This window comes from Malus domestica, chromosome 10, assembly GCF_042453785.1.
Source record: "Malus domestica chromosome 10, GDT2T_hap1".
In the NCBI taxonomy this organism is placed as follows: domain Eukaryota; kingdom Viridiplantae; phylum Streptophyta; class Magnoliopsida; order Rosales; family Rosaceae; genus Malus; species Malus domestica.
The window spans coordinates 29,642,858-29,666,592 of record NC_091670.1 but is presented as its reverse complement, the minus strand read 5'-3'; the positions used below and the strand labels follow the sequence as shown (position 1 = coordinate 29,666,592).

The following is a 23,735-nucleotide window of genomic DNA, read 5'->3' as shown; positions in this document are numbered from 1 at the left end:
ATGTGGTAAATTCATAAGTAACTGAGAGAACTGTATAGGACTGTTAATGGCGACGACTAAACTCTAATGCCTTTTACATTTGATTTTTCCAAAAATTATTTCCTTTTCCCTTTGCCGCCGAGTTCTTTACAAAAACCAACTCTAGTTATTTTATTTTCAGTTTCTTATTATTTTAATTCACAATTTCAAATCTTTACTAAGTCTTGTGTTGAATAGTTAGCTAAAAATTGGTTTTAAATATGAATAATTCATATAAATCTTTATGGAGAACGATATTGTTTGAGCTGTGACAATCCGTCTCTAATTTTAAGTTTGATAAACTTTAAGTTAGTGATTTTACGAAAATGCCCTTGAGGCAAAGATTTTGACTTTCGTTGACCATTGATTAGAGAGACATATGACTCATTCTTTTATCATATTTGTGTAGTATTCGATTATACGAAAGCGTAGACACAAGTGGAATTGAATTTGGAGCAAAAACAGGAATATTATGGAATTCGAAATGTAATGGTGTGTTGGTAAGTTCACAAATAGAGATATTTCTCCCATTTGAACCACTACATGACTGACGCGTGGCACCACCCTATTTCTGGTGCCCTCTGTCTTTTCCCTCCCGTGGTCTCTCATTCGAGAACCCTCTCATCTCTCTCTGCCTCCTTATCTTCTTCTCTGTAAACAGAGAGGCCAAAAATACAGGCCAGGAACTACCGCATCAACCCATTCTCCCCCATTTTCCCGAGTTCCCTATCCCCTGGATCTTTCCCTCTCTTTTAACTCTCACTGCCCTCACCTCTCATTTCAAACTCACTATCTCTCTCTGGGTTAGTCACCACCGAGACACCACCACACATGACAACTTCCGTACATACGAGACCCAGACCATTACAGCACCATGCTACAATCATCTCACCTTTATGAACTTAACCCCAAGTTTGGGTTATGAGAACTGTGCCTTGGAGCTCAAAAGGAATTCAGTTTTAAAAGTTGAGATTCCGGCGACTTCAATGAAACCCGACCAAGGTAGGCATTAGGATCTCTCTCTCCCTTATTCTTTTTCATTTCTAGTGAACGATCTCAGGGCTTAGACGTGTTTTGGATAGGGTTTAGAAGATGCGGGGACGAAGGGAGGACTTCCCTAGAAATTTTGGAAGCTTGGACCGTGACTATTTAGCCCTTTGAGAGGATTTTCCGGCCATCTCGGTGATGGTTGGCCCTCGAAACTGGTATTCACTACATTTCTAGCTTCAAGTTAGTTTTTGAATCATCGAGTTTGGTTAAGTAGTGAACTAGAAATTAGCCTTCAAAGTTGGGTTGAAATCTTTTTAGATTATGGAAATTTTGGTCATGACCAGTTGGCCATCTTTAGGCCATTTTTTTGGCCAACTCCGACATAAACTCGGCTTCAATTTGGTATGGACTTGTTCTCTACATTTCTAGCTTTAATATGGCTCAATCATCAAATTTGATTGAGAATTGAGCTAGAAATTAGCTCTGAAATTTGGGACGAAATTTCCTAGATTCTGGAAAACTTGGACCCGTGGCCATTTGGCCACTTTCAGACCATTTTCCCGGTCAACTCCGGCCATTATTTGATTTCAAACTAGTACGAACATGTTTCCCACATTTCTAACTTCTAGTTGGCTTTTGAATCGTTGAATTTGGTTGAAAATTGAGCTTGAAATGAGCTCCTAAAGTTAAGGGAAAAACACGCAATAAAATCTAGAAAACTCGTTTATACTTTAGCACGTTATACATAAGTACATAATGGTTTTGTTTCTAGGTGAAACACATTGCAAGGATTTTCGAAGCCGCGAGGCGGGTTCGACCCAACGTCATGTTCTATGAGTGGGTTTTTTTGGTTTTCTATATATATATATATATGCTTTACATGTTCCAGAAATTGCATTACATTTTAGCATATGCGTTAGTATAGATACACATCTTATTGCATGACACAGCGGATGCCCAAGTAAGTTTCAGGTGAGTATATATTGATGATAGTGATTGCAATGGGTATATATATATATATATACACACACACATGTATATATGCTTTACATTTTCCAGAAATTGTTTTAAATGGATTTACGGTTTTTTTTTCAAATACCATGTCAATTGCATTACATTTTAGCATATGCGTTAGTATAGATACACATATTATTGCATGACGCAGCGGATGCCCAGGTAAGTTTCAGGTGAGTATATATTGATGATAGTGATTGCAATGGGTATGGTTTTGTTTAGATGCATTTAGTACTCATTATCCTGCACCCCGGTGTTAGTGCTCCCCCCGAGGCTAGGGCTTAGCCTTCACGTGATCGTTCACCTCCCGCACCACATGCTCACCTTGGATCCAAGGTAGGTGCCAGCTTGTCGTACATACCACATTAGGTGCTTCCGACTTGTAGGTGAGTTGCGATACTTTGCAGAGTCTTTACGTGATTGTAGCACTTAAGCGTATCTATTTACACATAGCCTATCGTACATACCACATTAGGTGGTTCCGACTTGTGTGCAGGAATTGGTAGATGAGCTATAGGCTCAGTTGTACATGTCACATTAGGTGACTTCGGCTGACATATAATTTTATATTGATTTATTTCACCTGGCTTACTTATTTCATTGTTGAGATACTTGACATAGCATATACTTGGTTTTCACTACTTTCGAGCATGATTTCTATATACGTATGTATTATTATTTTCTAGAAACTATACGGGTTTTACGGAAAGGGGTTATTATGTTCATAAAGATAAATAGTTTTCAAACGTTTTGTTTTTGCCCACTCACTCTTGTTTTTCGCTCCTCCAGGTTTTAGATGCTAAAAGTTCGTATCGACGAGGATTCTTGGTGAATCTCAGTATAGGTGGCTACCTCTGAGGGCATGATCCTTACCCACTACTGTACTATATTTATGCTCTGACTTCGAGTGTGAAATGAGTTCATTCTCGCTCACAGCGCACTCTTGTCTTTAGAAATTATTAGGTTTAAATTTATTCACATTTCCACATCACTATACTTTATGGCTTCGTCACCTTTCAGGTGTTGACCAGCACAACTCGATTCGGAGTCCTAGTGGACATTCCGGATCAGGGTGTGTCATGAGCCGTTTATACTACAATTATCATGTTCTCTTGCTTTAAATCTTACTTTTGCAGGTGGTAAAACTCTTATTAGAACACGTGAACCAAGCATGGTATTCACTTTCACCTGATTAAAATTTCTAGTACAAATCACCTAAAATAGCCCTGAACATAAGTCATGACTTATTTTGAGTGAAAAACTTAACGAAGTTAGGATAAGATAACAAATTAATGATTTTAGAAGGTTGATATGGCAAATCACTTAAAATTTTAGTTCTATAATATTTTAAAATTTTTCCTCATTGGTAAATAACCAACCCCTTGTCATTATAATGAAAACTACATATGCAATATGAGAAAAGTCTTCACGATAAATATATATATATAGACTTTTTAGCTAAGATGGTGCCTAAGATTGTCATAACTCCTTACTTTGATCATTGAGATTTGAAATCAATAGAAGTGGTCATTGAGTTTGTTCACCATCAATCATTTTGATTATTTCGTGAAAAATATATTAAATAAGGATAAAATGACTAAAATACTCTTAACTTTTGTCAAATCATTTTGGCCAATTGTTTATTAAATTGAGAATATTTTTGTCATTTTGGTCCTTATTTAATAATTATTTTTTACGGAAAGACTAAATGATTGAGGATGGACAAAGTTAGAAACCACTATATCGATTTCAAATTTGAGGAATCAAAGTGATGAGTTATGCCAATCTTAAAGACCATTTTGGCTAAAAAACCATATTTGTTGTAGTCTATTTTATCTGACTAAAGGGAAATGGTCGGCAGCAAGGAGAGATTGTAGAGAAAGATGTGTTTGTAGGATCATAGGGGAATATGTGTGTTATTCCCTCATTCATGATACCTTTATTTATAGTAATAAGAGAGAAAATAAATCCTTCATCCTCAAGGAGTACAAGTTCATATAAGAAATAATAACTAGAATAAAATCTAATTTAGGATTTACACAATCACAGTTTGAGAAGGAACCGAGTTAAAATCACTGGTGGTACTGTCTGTTGGATTTGAAGTATCATAGATAGGTGCAGTAGGGTATGGAGTGTCGGGCATCAAGTGCCGAAAAGGGTTAGTTGAAGGCGTAGGAATCTAAACTGCACCTTCCAACATTTTAACCATGACACTCATCAAAGGCCTTGCCTCGGGCATGTACTGTACACACCACAGAGCTACCTTTACCATTCCCTCTGCCCTCTCTTTATCTTTCTCCTCTATTCCACAAACTGCCATCAACTCTCCTAACTCATCGGGTTCAAACTTCTTCCATACCCACCTAGGGAACCAATCTTGGCTATATTCAGTATTGATGTCGAGATTCCTTCTCCTTCCTATGATCTCAAACAATAGCATTCCAAAGCTATACACATCACATTTGTGTGTTATAGGAAACTGTTGGAATTTTTGGATCGCTGGGCTTGCCCCACTCTAACGACACCGATATTATCCCCAATTTAACCACCTGCACAATCCTCAGGTGTGAGATTTTACCACAAAAGGCCTCGATGTTAGTTAGAGTGGGGTAATACTATTTAAACCCCTTTGGTTTTCTTGCACCCACCAATGTGACTTTAACACTCCCTCTCACGTGTAACCTCATTTAGTAGTTCACATGTGGAGATCCACATCGGTAATTAAAACTCAGAGGTTGGCTCACGTTGGGCCGACTTGTTTTCAATGGAACTCAGCGGTGGGCCGACTTGTTTTCAATGGAACTCACCGATCGTCTCTTTGTTAAGAGTTCAGACTTGTTTCCTACTTGGTGACAAGCTCATTGGCTTGCACGGGCCCGCATCTGTGGGCTCTGATACTATGTTGGAATTTTTGGATCGTCGGGCCTGCCCCACACTAACGACACCGATATTGTCCCCAACTTAACCACCTGCACAATCCTCAGGTGTGAGATTTTACCACAAAAAACCTTGGTGGTAGTTAGAGTGGGGTAATACTATTTAATTGGTTTTCTTGCACCCACCGATGTGGGACTTTAACAGAAACCTCAGCCAAACTTTCGGTGCAGAATAACCCGGAGTCCCTCTCCCCCTGTCAGGGTTATATGAGTATTTTCCCTGTTACACAACTTGGCCAAACCGAAATCAGCTACTTTTGGAAAGAAGTTTGCATCCAAAAGAATGTTTTCTGGCTTTATGTCACAATGAATAATTCGTTGTTGGCATTCTTCGTGCAAGTAAGTGATTCCTCTTGTTGTCCCCACAGCAATCTCATGAAGCTTTTCAAATCCTAACGCCACCATGTTGGTATGAAATAAGTACTTTTCAAGCGATCCATTTCCCATGTACTCGTAAACAAGTGCTCTGAGGTGTTCCTCATAGCAGAAACCATAAAGACAGACCAGATTGAAGTGATGGGTTCTTCCGATTGTACTAACTTCCGACATAAATTGTTCCTTGATTCTCGTATCCGAACTTCCATATAGAACCATCACCGCTACAAGAGTTCCACTGCTGAATATTCCTTTATAAACTGCACCAAATCCTCATTGGCCCAATAGATTGGTGAAGTTATCAGTAGTAATCCGAAGCTGTTGGGAAGTGAACCTGATGGGCTTTTCTCTTTCCATAGGAAGTTGTCCATTGTGAGTGTCCGAACGTCTGGACTTGAGATCTACACTAAGTTGCCATTCTGAATTCGATTATTTTCTTCGAGTTTGTTACATTCCCGGAACACTGCCATACTTACGCTAACGATCATCACCACGATCATCGCTGCACAATTCAGAACTCATTACTGACAAATGAATTATAAACAAAAGTAGTGAATGCAGAAATGAGAAAGGTAACGAGGAGGGACATTGATCTTTACCCACGATGAAAGCAGTAATTGGTATTGGTATTGATGATGGATCCGACATTAATCAGAAGATGGAGAGGGAAAGAGAGAAAGCAGTTCTTAGTTCTTCATGGAATTCATCCACTCTCATACATTTATTGGGGAAATCTTCTCTCTCAACATTCCCTTAAAGCTGACTAAGTCAACAACAACCCTTGTTATTAGGATCAAGGTTTAAAATATCGATATTATCCCGATATTTGCATCGAAATTCTTGTGTTTTTGGACTACCGATATTTCCGATATCATCGATATTTTAGACCTTGATAGGAACTATATGTGGTACTAAGTCACTCATGTATCTTACCATGCAATGTATAAAATATAAAATATTGTACTAATTCATTATATATAAATGATTATGGTGTGTTTAAACTTCTTTCATTAATTACTACATATTTTCTATACTAACAATGTTTGCCAGCTCGCTATATAATCAACTTAAATCAGTTAAATCCATCATGCAATGCATTTCCTTATAATTTTTTGTGATAAACTAATAGATAATTAACTAAATAAATATCCTGCAAAGTTTCAATAAAAATTTCCATGTTTTTCTTACAATTTCTGTGGTTTTTATTCAATTTTATCGATATTGATAATATCCCGATATTTCTATCAAAATTTTTGTGTTTTTGAATTATCGATATTTTCGATATCATCGATATTTTAAACCTTGATTAGGAACACACAAACACACATATATTTACTTGATTAGATAATAATTCTTTGCCCGGACTTAACTATTCTGATGTTTATTTGTCGAAGCCGCGTGGGGTTTCCATGATGGTGAGATGACGAGTCCGCCAACACGTTAGCGTAGTGGACTGGTTAGAGACTTGAGAGGAAGTTTCAATCTAGAATTTTCTTTGTTGTTTCACCCAGTGCCGTGTATGACCGTAACGGTTAGCATTCGGAGACATTTTTTTTTGACACATATTTGGACACTAGCCTCTCTGCACGTACTTGCGTGCGTGCGAGAGGCATATTTTCAATCACGGGCGCTACGCGTCTCTAAATATGTCTTGATTTATTTATTTTTCATTGTAATTGTCAAAATGGCTCACTGAACAAATTGAAAACAATTAACGGACGACATCTTTAAGGGTGCGAGAAATTTGTTTGATAACTATGTAAATGAAAATGACATTAATGTTTAATTGTACGGCTTATGTCACATTTTTCGAGCTATATATCATGATCAAATGATGGTATGTTTTGATTCATTGATCCAAAACAAAACGATGAACAATATGTACATACAAAAACATCAAGTCTACTTGTAACATGATGATGCCATTACTAAATCATGGTCTCTTTCATCAAGGTTGCGCAAGAGGTATTTTTTTAATTACCAGTGCTACTTGGTTTTAATTATATATTGCGCAAGTTGTTTTCATGCAATAGTGAAACAACACTTGCGTGTGAGAGGATTAAAACAGCCTTTTTTAGGAGGCATTAGGTGTTCATTTGTCTATCAACATTCTTATTCGTTGATAGCTGAATTTTATGTGTTTGCGAATTGTGTTTTCTTAATTGCTCATGCTTAACTTGTTTCTATTTTTCTATAGAAGATGAAAGTTTATTACATTAGTTTCCAATCTCTTTATTTGTAGATCGCCTTATCATGTTTTTATTCTTAAGAAAAATTAGTGTAACAATTTTGTTTTTGTTTTTACAATCAAACCCGAGCCTTGTTCTATTAAAAGTGCAAATGGAGGTTGTTTTCTTAATGTGTATATGCCAACCCTATTTTATTTGGTATAGATATTGTACCTTAATATAAAATTGAATACATAAAGTAGTAATAATCTTGTTTTATTAGTGCAAAACATGTATATCTATTGTATTTTGGAGCACTGTAAATGGTGTTCATTTTTATAACCTTCCAATCAAAAATACAATCCCATGCATGAAAAAAACAAACAGATCATAAGATACAGTTATTTACTTGATAAGACAAATAATTACACCCGAATTTTGAAGTTGTTCCAATTCATATTCCTAAAAAGAAAGTAATCAAATCCTTTGCAGCCTGAATGAACCATGAACCTGTAAATTTAAGACGATCCATTATATACAGAACAAAAGGAAATAGGGGAAGATTATTAGAGAAGAAGAATCAATTACATATAAAATTATGCGTACCTGCACTCTTGAGTATGATAGACTACATTCCTCCGAATCTTACACTAATTAATAGCCAAGCAACTCTTAAACCTCAATCTGACAACCATTTTCATGGTTTGGCACTCAGTAGACATAAACCCAGAAAGCTTTACTTGCTTGCATGGCATCTTATTTATGCAAAGAAAAATTGATCGAAACATGAAGTAACAACAGACAAAGCATATTCAGATAAAGAACATGTTTACTTCAACAATTCGAGATAATTTTGTGCTCAATGAAACATAAAAGCACAAATTCATATCTGTGCTCAATGAAATTGAAAAGGGCACCAATGAATTGTGTTAGACATTTTTTTTTTTTGTAGTGTATATGCATTCTTGCCTCCTCACTCCTATTCAAATAGAAGGAGAAGTAGTGCTACCCGTACTTTTCCCCTTTCCTAAAAAAACTTACAGAAAGCAAGGGTTTCAAGTCTGTTTCTTTATTTTGGTCCAAGTAAAGAGCAAAGCAATAAGGATATCACCCTAAAAAATAAGCAAACACTCTTACGAATACTTGAAACACCAAATGAACAAACCCAAATTCTATAATCAACCCCAACGAAGAGGGAATCCAACTGAATATAAGGAAATAAGAAGTTGAACCCAAATTCTATAATCATTATTCTTGGACCGACTGTAGATGTCTTCCCATGGTTTTTCTTTGTTTCCTCTGGATACAAAGTAAGAAAATAAAAATCCCTTCTATGATATAGCGTTCATACTACATATATAGGTTTGATCGTAGATTACAGTATTACGATAAACTAAACATGATATAAACAATTAAGGACATCTATAAAGCCTTAAAACCATTACAGAATAGAGCAATTGTAACATTTTTCTTCCAAAATGGAAGAAGAACAAAGTATCATTTGATCACCAATAAATAAGTAAAACATGGAAGAAAAAGAAAATAGAAATATACCCTTCACGTAGCCCCTCAAAGCACGCCAGTTCTTTCACATCAAACACATCCAACCACTTCGACACACCTGACGGCTCTACAGGCGAAGAGTGAGAAAGAGAAGAGCGTGAATTGAAAAATAGGAAATACTGAATGGAAGTGTGAGAGACATGTTAAGAAAATGGGCATGCCCATAAAATAAAGCATAGATCTTCGTCCTACCTGACGACTGCCGTCCCGTCAAAACATCGTCCACCAATTGTCTATAAAAAAAATACAGCTAGGAAACAGAAGCAGATAAAAAAGTCAGAGCGCCAAATAAGAGAATAGATCAACCATCTAAATGAAAAAAAAAACATGATCAAGTCCTCTTCTGCTCCGCTCTTGAGGTCCAAATCATGGACAGAAGGAAAAACAAAAAGGGATGAAAATATGTTACCTAATACAGAACAGGATGACTCAAAACTATTTTTGTTCCCTCTTCTTCCGCTATTTCTCTTCCTTCTTCCATATTTTTCCTGTGAAACAAACTTCAAAATTGATTACACAAATAGAAAAGGTTCAAACTTTTAATTTCCCAGAAACCAAAAATGAACATTTGTACTAAATTAATTTAAATTTCATGGACAGGAGGAATAAAGAATTAAACGAAGTTACCCAAAAGAACAAAACCACCAACTCATATATTGAAAACGCATCGATCACTGGGGATTCACCAATCAGCCTATATATTTGATCAAATATGGAGTTAATGATAAAAATGGAAATTAAAAATAAATCGAACATCAAAGTAACATACCTAAGAGTGAAGACGATTTAGTTTTTGTGGAAAAGGAATAAAACCAATTGCAGTTTCAAATTTGAGCTCCATTTTTTTTTCAACGTGTTATAATTATAACTGCTCAGTTTAGGAGGATAATTATCCAACTTTTCCTCCATGTTCGTCTTCAAATGTCCAGCGATCAATTATATAAAATGTGAACAAAATCACATTACATTCCATAAGAAAAATATAAATTAAGCAATAGATTCCGGAACGTTTACGATAATACCCATGAATTATCGTCTGATATTTTAGACTAAAATGTAGAGATAAAATTCGGAAATTGAAGAAACTTGGCGTACCTGTAAAAAGGTGGATGGAGATTGAATTGCATCGTCCTCGTTCTACCTCGTAAAACCATCGCAAATTTTGCAGTAAAGAAACTAAAAAGGTAAACTGTCTTCCGATAACTGTAAACTTGGAATAAAAAGGTAAACTCTCTTCCGATAACTGTGTCTATTCCACGTTCTGAACTCCATCTTCTCCAGTTTGTTTTTTTCTGCACAACGTGGAGGTTTGAATGCCACGTTCTACTTTTTTTTTTCTCGGCTTTATGTAATTTTTTTAATACAGTTTTCTGTTCAGTATCAAATCCCCCCTCGTGTGTGAAACGGTTTCATCACGTCAAAGTAACATTATGTTTAGATGAATAAATTTAAAATTACTAACAAATTTTAAAATGATAGAAATTTAAATCATGGAATTTTATTCTATAGAATTTGTGAATTTTCTTATTTGGGTAACCTAAAAGAACAATGAAATTGAATACGGAATTTGTTGTTTTTAAACTCTTAATCATAAAAATTGGAAAATGACACCTATTTACATGAAATTTAAACTTGGGAATTGGAGGTCCCAAATTCCAAGTTTTTTTCCATGCGGAAATTCTAAATTTCTATGTTTATGAATCCAAACAAGGGAATTGGTGAATGTCAATTTATAAATTCTGTCTTTAATTCAAATTCCAAGTTTATTTCCCTCATCCAAACATAGTGAGGTTAACCATGTTTGAATGCGTTAACTGCTCTTTGTATTTCATTTTTTTTTATTTTAACTTTTTAATTTGATGACTGCCCTTTTTTCTTTTTGACAAAATTACCCATGTTGTGTTTGCTGTGTTATTTTTTGTTAGTTTTGGATTTTTTTTGTTTTAGGGGTTTTTTTTTTCTAGAAATTTTTGGTGAAGCCTTGAGACACCAAAGTTGATTGCTGGCTTTCTAATATTAAAGATAACTTTTTCAAAGCACATTATATAATGTATTTTAACGATCTAATCATCTATACCAAAAATTTACCCACATTCGAAGTCATATGACCACTAGATTAAATTTAGTATTTCTTTGTAGAACCGTATTCATCATTTTCTTCACTACAAACTAGTGTCTTAAGAGCATTTTCAACGAGAGTCCCACCACCTTTGAGTACTCATTTAAAACTTAAAGGGAATCTTTGTGTCCCTAAATGAATATTGCCTCCAAATGGGAGAGTCCTTATAATAGAATCCCTAAATTTTAGGTTTTTACGATTTTCTATGGTAATTTGATAATGTGCGTATTTTTTGTTTATGTTAACATTTTTTTAATTAATTTAACATTACGTTCTTGTTGAGCAAAAATTGTATACAATATGGAAACAAATAATTCACTCGACACAATTTCACCATCGTTCATTTTTCAAAGAGGGATTTATTAAATTGAGTTTGACCCATTCTAGGCTACGCACCTATTAATTACAACCTTTCTTTTGGGAAAGGAATACCCTTTGATTCCAATATGAATAAATCGTAACTTGGGGGTTTGGGTGTTTATTTGATTTTGTGACTGCACCTAGGCAAAGCCCTAGATTGCCTACGTACCCTCGTTGAGGGATCAAGTCACTCATAGTTCTTTTTGTATTTGTTAGGGTTTGATGTCTTGTGCAGTTTTAGCTCATGCACGCAAGTAACATTTGATGCCTTATGCAATTTTAGCTCGTGCGGGCGAGGACTTTGAGCCATTAGAGCTATTGGTGCCTCATGCAGTTTAAGCTCGTGTGAGCGAGAACTTTGAGCCATTAGAGCAGGATGTGGCTTCGTGCCATTTGAGTCTTGTTGCGGCTTCGTGCCGTTTGATTGTGGCTTCGTGCCATTTTGGTATTTGATGTAGCCTCGTGTCATTGGCCACCTTGGGAATTTGATCCATTAAATTTGATGAAGCATAAGTTCATTGAACTTTGTGTTTTGAGATGGTTCGCGTCCACGACAGTTGAAATGGTTTGTAGTCCGTAGTTCAAAGTTGTCTCCAATGTTTTTTCATTTTAACTGCTTGAATTCGGTACCTCCGCGATGAAGTAGTGAGCTCTTGTTTGCCACAAATGTTTGCCAAAGTGATAATGCCCACATGAATAGTATGGAAAAGCTACTCTCTTTCTTTTCTCTCTAAGTTCCATGTGGATAGTATTCCCATTTAATTTGAGAGAACTGTATTGCATCAAGTAAAAAAAAATGACTAGTCATAATCATGACTAATGTTTGAAAGCCATGTCACATTCACTTGATTTTTTTAAAGGAACTTAGTGTTGGAATTGGTATGAAATCAAGTTTGTATTCCTAACTAAGATAGGAATCCGAGTTTGTATTTTGTATAGGAAACTTGGACGCAAGTTTCTAGTTGGTTTTGGGATTTCTAACTTAGTTTAGGATTAGTTTTGTGGCTAGGTTATCTAGTATATATATATAGGTAAGCCTTAGTGTTGGTGTGTGTATGAATTCAAGAGACTTGTAAGGCATGAGAACTTTTGTGTGAGAGTTTTGTGAGTTCTTTTGTAAGACTTTACTGATTAATAAAGTTAGCTTCTGATTGTTCATATTTTGTGTGGTTGTTCTTAGTTTAATCATCTTGGTTATGTTCCAATAAGTGGTATCAAGAGCCTAGTTTGGTGATTAAGCCAAAACAATGACAAAACCTGAAGACTCCAACAAGAGTGGAGATGATGGGGGCATTGAGGTAACCAAAACCTCGGTGCAAAGTGCTAGGTTCGAGATCGAGAAGTTCGTCAGGACCAATAACTTCACTATGTGGTAGTGCGAAGTTAAAGATATGTTGATACAACAAGGACTACTTGTTGTGCTTGGAGATATGTTTATGGCGATGAAGGAGGAATGGCAACGGCTAAATGCGCATGCATGTTCCACGATTCAGTTGTCTTGGCAAGGCACAAAAGTATGGTGTAATGAATATTTCATTGGCCAAGGAATTATGGGATACACTGGAGTCCAAGTATTTGAAAAAGAGTGTAGAAAATAGACTTTACCTCAAGAGTAAGCTTTATCATTTTCAGTATAAGGAAGAAACAAAGATGATTGATCATCTCGAAGAGTTTAACAAGATGATTGCTGAATTGTTGAACTTAGAAGAGACGATCAAGGATGAAGACAAATCTTTGATCTTGATGAATTCTTTGCCTAAATCCTATGAATCATTCGTTACGACATGGATTTATGGTAGAGAAACTATTAAATTTGATGAGATCTCAAGTGCTGTGATGAATCATGAAGTTTGAAATCTTGATAGACAAGAGAGGAACAATTCTGAAACATTAATGGTGAGAGGAAAATCAAAGGAAAGAAAGTCTGCAAATAGGAAGAAAGGCAAGTCTCGTACAAGAGGTAACTCAAGCAATAGAAAATTCTTGGATAAGGATGAGTGCGCCTTTTTCCATGAGAAAGGACACTGGAAGAATGATTGTCCTAAAATCAAGGCTAAAAACAAGGAAAAGAGACATGAAGATTCAGAGGCAAACATTGTTGAAGCTGATGATGAGGATTTTGTTTGTGCTCTAACAGCAACGGAAAGCATAGACTACGTGAATCAATGGGTGTTTGACACTGGATGCACTCATCATATGACTTCACAACGTCATTGGTTCTCATCTTTCAAAAGCTTCATTGGAACTGTGTATATGGGTGACGATAATCCATGTTCAACGCAAATTATTGGCAGCGTTATGATTAATCATCATGATAGTGTAATTCGAGAACTACAAGGAGTAAGATATGTTCCAAACCTCAAGAAGAATTTAATTTCTTTAGGCACCCTTGAATCTCAAGGTTGCAAATTGTATTATGAGAATAATATACTTAAGGTAGTTAGAGGGGCATTAGTGATGATGAAGGCTCCTAGAAGAGGTTTGCTTTACTTGTTGGAGGGTAATATCGTGGAAAAACAATTGACTATGGTGGCAGAAGGTGATCAAGGTGATTCATCTATATGGCATATGAGGTTGGAGCATGTGAAAAACAAAGCGTTGCAAGGGTTGATTAAACAAGGGGTTTTAAAGGGAGCTAAAAGTGGAAAGATAGAGTTCTGTGAGCACTATATTCTTGGCACTGTTCTAAAAAATGCCTTAGGCGGCCACCTAGGCACTAGGCACCTTGGAACCGAGGCGATTTTGTGCAAAACGGCTGGAAAAATCGGGGTGGCTGTAGGTGGCTGGGTGGTTTTTTTTTTTTTTGAAATTTGTTTAAAGTCTAAGTTCTAATTATACCTTGAAATTTTTTTAATTTTATAGAATAGGTGTGTTGTGTACCAACTTAAATTCCGAGATGCTAAAGATAAGTATCTTACATTACTAATTTCCTTAATTTCCTCCTATTTTCCATTTTATGTTATTTTAAATTGTGAACTTGTTGTACATGTGTCATCCTACAATACTTCTCACTATGGTTATATGGCATATATGCTTAATGTGTTTTTAAATTTTGGACTTGTTGGATACTTTTTTTGAATTTTATCATTCTTTTATTATCATATCCATAGATTTCATACAAGTATAATTTTTTGTAAGTGTCAATATGTACTTATTTACAAGATATACAAGAAATTTACCTAAATCCACCTAGGCCGCTTAGCCGACTAGGCGCTAGGCGCTAGCCCACCACCCGACTAGCGCCTAGCGTTTTTTAGAACATGGTTCTTGGCAAGCAAACAAAGGGAAAATTTTGCACTGCAATACATCAAATTGAAAGGATATTGAATTATGTATACATGGATGTTTGGGGACCTGCAGAGAATGAATCTCTAGGAGGGAAGAGATGGTTTGTGTCATTTATTGATGATTACTCACGAAGATCATGGGTTTATATGATAAAGCACAAACATGAGGTGTTGAATATTTTATTGGAATGGAAAATTATGGTTTAAAAGAAGACTGGCAAGAAGTTGAAAGTCTTAAGAAATGATAATGGCAGGGAATATACTTCTAATCATTTCTTCGAGATATGCAAAAGGGAAGGTATTACTAGTCATTTTAGTGTTAGAGAAACCCCACAACAAAATGGTATTGCAGAATGGTTGAATCAGACATTGTTGGAAAATGTGAGATGTATGCTTTCACAAGCGAAATTGCATAAAAGATTTTAGGCAGAGGCATTAAATTATGCATGCCATATTTTGAATCGTCTACCTTCTGTAGCTCTAAGTGGTAAAACTCCAATGGAATTATGGTCAGGAGAAATAGCTCAAGACTATGAAAGACTAAGGGTTTTTGGGTGTGATGCTTACTACCACATGAAAGAAAACAAGCTGGATCCGAGAGCAAGGAAAGCTATCTTTTTAGGGTTCAATAATGGTGTCAAGGGATTCAGATTGTGGAGCATTGAATTCAAGAAGGTAGTAGTGAGCAGAGACGTGACGTTCAATGAAACTCATATGAAACTTAGCGATGAAAGGAATGTTGTCCATGAGGTGGAGCTATCATCCAATAATTTTGGAAAAACAAGTATTGAGGATGATGTTCACATTAAAGAAGAAGATTGTGTTAACCAAGAAGAAAGACAAGATGAAGAAGTTATGAATGATTATGTTCAAGCTCAAGAAGAGTGCATTGCCAAGAGGAAAGGAAAAAAAAAGGTTGTGCTTCCTGCCAGATTCAAAGATTGTGTTGCATGTATGGCATACGCGTTACCAGTAATCGAAGTTGATATCTCTACAAATTTTACTGAAGCAACGAGTAGTGGAGAAGCAAAGCATTGGCATGAAGCTATAGATGACGAGATGTTGTCACTCAAGAAGAATAAAACCTGGGAATTGGTGGAGTTGCCTAAGGGAAGAAGGGTTATTGGATGCAATTGGGTATATGCAAAGAAGGATGGAATAGATGATGCAAGTTCGGCGAGGTTTAAAGCCAGACTAGTGACTAAAGGTTATGCTCAGAAGGAAGGAATAGATTATAACGAAATCTTTTCTCATGTAGTGAAACACTCATCCATCTGAATTCTACTTGCACTAGTGGCACAATTTGATCTCGAGTTAGTTCAGTTGGACGTAAAAATTGCTTTTCTACATGGAAATTTGTCTGAAGAGATTTACATAAGGCAACCTGAAGGGTATGAAGAAAAAGGAAAATAGGGTCTAGTCTACAAACTCAACAAGTCACTATATGGTTTAAAGCAATCATCGAGGCAATGGTATTTGAGGTTTGATAAGTTTATGAAGGATCAAGACTACACTAGAAGTCATTACGATCATTGCGTGTATCACAAGAAGTTAAGTGAAGGTACATATGTCTACTTATTGATTTATGTGGATGATATGCTTATTGCCTCTAGTGATATCACCGAAGTTACAAAGCTTAAAGCTCAAATGCAGAAAGAGTTTGAGATGAAAGATCTTGGTAAAGCAAGGAAGATTTTGGGGATAAAGATCACACAAAACAGGAAGGAATGACTGATGTATTTATCACAGAAACAATACTTTGAAAAACTGCTACATAAGTTTGGCATTAATGGGGAAACCAAACTTATGAGTACACCTCTTGCTCTTCATTTTAAATTGAGCACTCAACTATGACCTAAAAATGATGAAGAAAAAGCCAAGATGAAAGATGTTCCGTACTACAGTTTGGTTGGAGGGTTGATATACGCTATGGTATATACTCGGCCGATATTGCCCATGCAGTTGGAATTGTTAGTAGGTTTATGTATAATCCTCGAAAAATGCATTGGGATGCTGCTAAATGGATACTGAGATATCTTCATGGAACAAGAAATACAGGAATTTGTTTTGAAAGGAATAATGGAGAAATTGATAAGTTCTCAATTGGTTATGTGGATTCTGATTTTGCTAGTGATTTAGACAAAAGAAGGTCTACAACAGGGTATGTATTTACTATGGCGAAAAGTCCTGTATGTTGGAGATCAATACTACAACCAACCGTTGCTTTATCAACAACAGAAGCTGAATATATGGCAATGGCTGAGGCTATTAAGGAGGCTATTTGGACACTTGGTTTGATAGAAGATTTGGGTGTAAAACAACACAAGTTGGATGTGTATTGTGATAGTCAAAGTGCCATTTACTTGGCAAAGTATCAGGTACATCATGCAAGGACCAAGCATATAAATGTGAGATATCATTTTGTTCGAGAGGTTATAGCTGAAGGTGAAATTCTAGTCAAGAAGATTGCTACGGCTGATAATCCTACTGATATGTTAACGAAGATAGTTGGTGTATCAAAGTTCAAGCATTGCTTGGATTTGGTGCACGTTTGACAAGTTTGAAAACTTGACAATGGTGGAGCAATGGAAGAAGATGAAGGTCTCTGATGTGGATTTCTTACCAAGGTGGAGATTGTTGGAATTGGTATGAAATCAGGTTTGTATTCCTAACTAAGATAGGAATCCGAGTTGTATTTTGTATAGGAAACTTGGACGCAAGTTTCCAGTCAGTTTTGGGATTTCTAACTTAGTTTAGGATTAGTTTTGTGGCTAGGTTATCTAGTGTGTGTGTGTGTGTGTGTGTATTTATAGGTAAGCCTTAGTGTTAATGTGTGTGTGTGAATTCAAGAGACTTGTAAGGCAAGAAAACTTTTGTGTGAGAGTTTTGTGAGTTCTTTTGTAAGACTTTATTGATTAATAAAGTTAGCTTCTGATTGTTCATATTTTGTGTGGTTGTTCTTGGTTTAATCATCTTGGTTGTGTTATAATACTTAGTGCTTTAACTTGTCTTGCTGCACTTCTTTTCTCCCCCTATTTTTTATGTTTGGTGTCGATGAGATGGGGTTGCCCATTTTTTCTTCCTTGCTTTTCTTTGTCTTGGGACCCCTATTAGTTTGTCTCCATCTCATCTTTTCTTCATTCTTCATATGAGCAACATTCCTTATAAAATTAGGAACTTTGTTGTGTGAGCAGCATCCATTAAATGGAAATCTAGGAACTGTGCTTTGTAGACTCCTCTTTTACTTTTTGTAGAATTTGTAATTACTTGGTCAAAGTAGCAGGAGTGGATTTAGTTTATATAAATCAAGGATTTGTTCCGACTTCATGGTTGCGTTTAAAATTTGACATCAAACTACATACGTATCCTTAACGGAATTAAATCGGCGTATATCGTGAAATATTTGATTTGGATTTGTAGACTTGTGTTTAGACTTGGCAAAGTGGATTTATTTAAAACCTATATATGACCTTCGGTAATCGCCTAATAGGCTTTATGAAATAGGACTTTAATTTGTCTTTTCCTTAAGTAGCATAAAGTGGAATGGAACTCCAAGTCCCACGTGAGATGTACAGTTCAGTCTTTTCCTTAGGTAGCTCAGGACTTGAAGACATAAAGTGGGACTCCAAGTCCCACGTGAGAAAAACCCAATCAGAAATCTTCCCTGCTCTAGTATTCGTTTCTTGATTTCGCAATGTCTTTTTTGAAATTCCTTTTGGGTTTGTTAGTCGTTGAATTCCAAATGAAGATGGGTAAGATTGGTGGAGTTCAAACTCTTTTGAATTGCTCCAATTTATCCTCTTTTCCTCATAAACCGCAGAGGCTTCTTATGCAAGTCACGAGTTTTTTTTTTCTTCTGCTGCATCGTTTTCTTGCTCTCACCACCTTGCTTGTGCTCCTTTTGTGGATTGAAAATTCAAAGCGAAAAGGAGGAGAAGATAACCAGCAGGTGACCCCATTATCATTTTCTGTGTTCTGGATTTGATTCGGAGTGGGTTGAAGCTCTGAATTGCAATTGATTGGTTTAATTATTTCGTGCAGGTGTCAGTGGCAACCACTTCTCTTCGATTTGGTTATTGTTGTGTCCTTCAGGTAATGAGCTTCATTGGGTTGTAAAAACCCTTTTTTTGTGAACAACCCAGTTTGATGTTGGTAGCTTTCGTAGTCTAAATTTATTTAAATTTTCGTTTAGCATGAGTAGCTTTTAGGACCAGTTTGACTTGGTTTTTGACATGGTTGTTGGACAAACTATTTTGCAGCATTGAGTTCATTGAAAACAAGCGTTGATTTATGGATCCAAAGGTGAGAATTGTACTCTAAAATTTGTAGTAACACATTCTTCATGCTTGCCATATTTGAACGAGTCTTGATGCATTAGTGTCTAATTATCACTTTTCGGCATCCATGTTTTTTTTTTCTTCCGTAGAGAGTCATGTGACTTGGTTTGGTCAATATGCATTGGATGCCCTCTTTTTTCCATCTATGTGTTGCCTTCTATGCTTAATCAGAAAAGAAATAGGCATTATGCCTTTTCCATTTGAATGTCACGTGAGTGGCTTTATGATAGCCATGCTCATGGTAACTTGATCATACTTGCTTGTTCTTTCTTGTTGACACTTGTGCAAAGTGATGCTTTTCCCAAAATCTTCTTGTAGTTTTGATTTGTCTACCAGGTCTTTGGGTGTTAATATAAAGGTTGCCATGTGAATGAGTTTCCCAATTAATTTGGGAAGTTTGACAGCAAACTTTTCCTTCTCTGTAAACTTAGGACAACTTGAACTCTTTCAAGTCCAACTTCATGCGGCCGAGAAGCAATATCTTTTACCTACTTATTTAGAGATTGACAAATTTTCTTTCTTTTCTTTTGTCTTGTAGCATATGTCAGTTTGACCCAATATTTGATCAAAATGATAACCACATTTAAGTCATTCGAAAGACGTCGTCCTTTCTTTTTATTTGTCTTTATCAAAAGTTGAATTGGGGAATTTCCTTTTGTGGAATTAGACCAAGCATGAGTCGGCCAAGGGGAACAAAAGTTGTATTTGGCTTTTTATCCCTTGTTCGTTTGTCTACACATGCACATATTCTCTCATTGGACCGCAAAGAATGACTTTGCATACAAAACTTGGCTTCCTATGTCTACTTCCTTAGCTTGATTTTTGACAGATGGCCTTTAGAATGATCCTTTGTTGTTTTCAAATTTCTTTAACTTTACCTAACATGATAATCGCGTGAATGACATTCATGTTATCTAGAAGACTTCTCTTCCTTTCCCTTATCTGGAGTAATCTTTAGAACGCCGACAATGTGTTGATTAGAACTTCACGGGGTGGTTTAGACCATCCCGAAGAAATTCATGGGATTGACGACAGCGACGGGGAGTGGAACTCTTGTGTGTTTTTGTTCTTTCAGATCTAGGCAAAATGAAAACATGTGGCTACTACCATTTTTGGATTGCTTTGTGTTGTTGTTGCAGGTAGAGGAACGCAGGGCTACCATTTAAAAACCCTCCTTGCATAGAAACCTTTTTTGGTGGCTTGTTGGCAATTTTCTTGTATAAACTGAAGGTTACAGGTTCTAGGTAGTTGATTATGCCCTTTTTTTTTACCTCACTTTTGTATGCAACACAACATCAAACAAGAGAAATAAATAATTTAACAGGACTTGTTTCATACATGGTGATGAATGTTCTTCTTTGGATCTTGACTCAAAAGCACGAATGGTTGAACCTCCTTGTTCTCTTTTCTGGTAGCACTTCGTTGCCTTTGGTATTTCCTCTCAAAGTTTCTCTTATTTTCTGCAGAGTATCTCCTTTCTTTTTTTTTGTGTCTACCCTTCTTACTGCAACTGATGCCTATTTATAGACATCTTAGAAGGGCTCTAGAGCTTTTACGTGGGGGAGATAAAGGCCATGTCTTCCACCACTTTCTCTTAACCTCTCTTACTGACTCCACGTTCTTTTGTTGTAGAAAATGGGGAGCCCCCTGTTTTGCACATTACTTCCCCCTTTTATTTTATTTTAATTTTTTAAATTTATTTATGGATGTTTGATTTGTATGTAAAGCTCATCCTTATCTTTTGGGCTGGATTACACTTTTGTTTTACCTTGTAGTTTGGCCCAATTTGTATGGACTCTATTGTTTTTATATGTTATATATTTTTGTTGTTCAACAGTTCTCGTAAAATATTTTTGTGAACATTTTAACCAAATAAAATTCAAATTCCACACCAAAATTTTTCTTCACAAAAACTTAACTAGAATTGCTTCATTATTAGTGTCACAGCCCGTCCCAGAATTACTTAATACCGAGGACGTGAAATTACAGAAACGCCCTTAAACGGGATTAAGGTGCGTAATTTTGACATTTGTTTTACTTTAAGATCCTAAACTAGGGTTAGAATTATATATTTGTATGTGTTAATATTATATGGGTTAAGGTAGGGCCTTATACCCTAAATCCCTCCCCAAAACCCGTTTTGTTGTCTCTCTCTCATCTCCTTAGTCACACTCTCTCTCTTTCTTCATCTCAGAAACACTCTCTCACCCTCTCTCTTACTCTCATTCTCTCTCAAACTCTCGGACAAACACCCAAGACCTTGAAAACTTCACAAGTTAAGGTTGAGGAAGGTAGCATCGTGTTCGTAAGGACCATACGAACACATTGATATTGTTTTCAGGTAAGATTTCCCACGATTCCATGTAGAAAACTTAAGCTCCGAGATTGCTACTGTTCATGAACTTAAATTTGGTTGTGTTTTAGGTTAAACAAAGATCACCACGAGTCTTAGGAAGTCCCAAGGAGGCTCGGAGTGCCTCGTTTGAACAAAATGGACGTCGAGATCGTCGGGTTCGAGTTTGGCCGAAATTGAGGAATTTTGGAAGGTATGATCTCGTAGTTTTTAGGCCTTAAAACCCTTCCAACGTGTTAGTACATGTTAAATGCTTCATTTTGGTGTAAAATTCGAAGAAATTGGACGAAAAACGAAGGAGAAAAGTCAATTTGAAATTTTTCCAGAAACCGGCGAACAGTCGCCGGCGACCGGCGACTCGCCGGAGAAGACAGGGAATCTTCCGTCAAGTTTGACGGAATATTCCGACGCCGTTAGTTAACTTTAACGGAAACCGTTAGTTTTTAACGGAATATTCCGGGAATATTCCTAACGCCGTTCACTGTACCGTCAGTGTGCCTGGCACGTGGCTGCGCGTGGGCCGCGCGTAGGTCCGTGCCACGTCAGGCGCGTGGGGGCGCGTGGAGCATCCAAAAATTATTTTAAAAATATGGGGATGATCCTGAGGTTGTGTAGGTCACTGTGGTATATTCATATACCCAATTTGAGCATCGTATGAAGAATTAATTACCTAGTTTGGTTTAGGTGCGTTAATTGTGCGTTAAATGATTGTTTTAAGTTATTTCACTTCTAGGTGGAACTTTTAACGAGGACGAGCACATCCAGGGGCGTCAAGGGGGTTACGACCCGGCGACATACCAGTGAGTGGGCATTTGTTTTTATATATACCTATATACTCGATTTCCCCAGAAATCAAATTTAAATGAAAAGTATATTGAAATGAAATGAAATATGATGTGATTGCCATGCATAGAATGTTATGGATATTATGAACTGTCGTATGATGCATATATGTATGATGGTGCTGTGGACGCACAGGTAAGTATTTAATTACTGTTATGTTGAGGATGATGATATATTGAGCTCATATCCTGCACCATGGTTTAGTGCTTATAGTATTCACCGCATCGCAAGCTCGCCTTGGATCCAAGTAGATGCTGGTCGTACAGTCCACGCGGAGTGGGTACGACGGGCCAGTCGTAGAGTGTTAGTGAGATTATGACTGGTGGGTGACCTTAGGTTATTGTATACAGATGATTGATGAGAGAAGCACTAGAGCGAATATTACCATGAGTCGTTCAGACTACATTAGGTGGTTCCGACTTATGTGCAGAAGGCCGGACAGGTCACGCGGAGTGACTCCGGCAGAGAGTGAGATTGATAGATGTTGAGCTCTAGGTTCAATCGTTCAGGGCTATTAGAGGGCCTCCGATTGATTATTTCTTTTACCTGATTTATATTATGTCAATGCATTCATACTAAACTGCTGAATTTGGCATGGTACATTCTTTATTGAATCTGTTATAAGATTGTTGATCGAGACAGTTGAGATATATATGCTATATACTATTTTTCTGGGAAAGTATACAGGTTTTCCAAAAAGGGGTTATAAATGTGGATTTATGAAATGTTTTGGAAAAGCTTTATTTTCGCCCACTCACGTTTTCTGTTTTTCGCCCCTCCAGGTTCTAGTTGATAGTTGAGGCGTTGGTGGCCTACGAGGACTGCTTCGGCGTTCTGACAGACTAAATAAATGTAGGATTCACCCGAGGGTGTTGTAAAATAGTTATGGTCCTACTTGACTGCACCTAGACGCTTATGCTCTGTTTATGTGTGTTTAGTACACTCTTATGCACATAGAATGCTAGGTTGTAAATAACTGCAATTAGTGGTTTTCGTTGACTCGTATTTTATTATTAAATCGTTTCCGCTTGCGTTATGGTTACGTCACGCTCACGTGACGGCCAGCATGTCCTAGTCTTCGGGTTAGGGTGTGTCAATTAGATTATGTCCTTAAAAATTGATTAGGTAAGTAGTTGGGCACATAATGAAAAAAAACCTAGGGTTCATATATTGTAATGTGTTAATCTCATTTTTTATTTATTTATAATTAAACTAGGAAAATGGTGAAAATATAAGAATGATTAGGGACAAAAAAATATGACATTAGCTTACTATTGTTTAAAAGAAATACATTGAACCAATACCTAATAGAAAAAACATTAACTTAATACTTAATTGAAAAAAAAATACATTGCTACATAATTTAAGATGA

The 23,735-nt window shown here is 36.5% G+C and overlaps 3 long non-coding RNA genes across 3 annotated transcripts; 2 read left to right on the top strand and 1 right to left on the bottom strand.

Annotated features, from left to right (window-relative positions):
• The first annotated feature begins 608 nt into the window (after positions 1-608).
• Positions 609-3,144, top strand: LOC139188976 (uncharacterized). Its single transcript, XR_011572433.1, has 2 exons — positions 609-1,020; positions 2,812-3,144. It is a non-coding gene; the product is annotated as an uncharacterized lncRNA (long non-coding RNA).
• An 816-nt stretch (positions 3,145-3,960) lies between these two features.
• LOC139188977 (uncharacterized) lies at positions 3,961-6,062 on the bottom strand. Its single transcript, XR_011572434.1, has 2 exons — positions 5,933-6,062; positions 3,961-5,835 (listed from the first exon to the last, which is right to left on the bottom strand). It is a non-coding gene; the product is annotated as an uncharacterized lncRNA (long non-coding RNA).
• A 16,189-nt stretch (positions 6,063-22,251) lies between these two features.
• On the top strand, positions 22,252-23,368 carry LOC139188959 (uncharacterized). Its single transcript, XR_011572394.1, has 2 exons — positions 22,252-22,320; positions 23,146-23,368. It is a non-coding gene; the product is annotated as an uncharacterized lncRNA (long non-coding RNA).
• Positions 23,369-23,735: the final 367 nt, after the last annotated feature.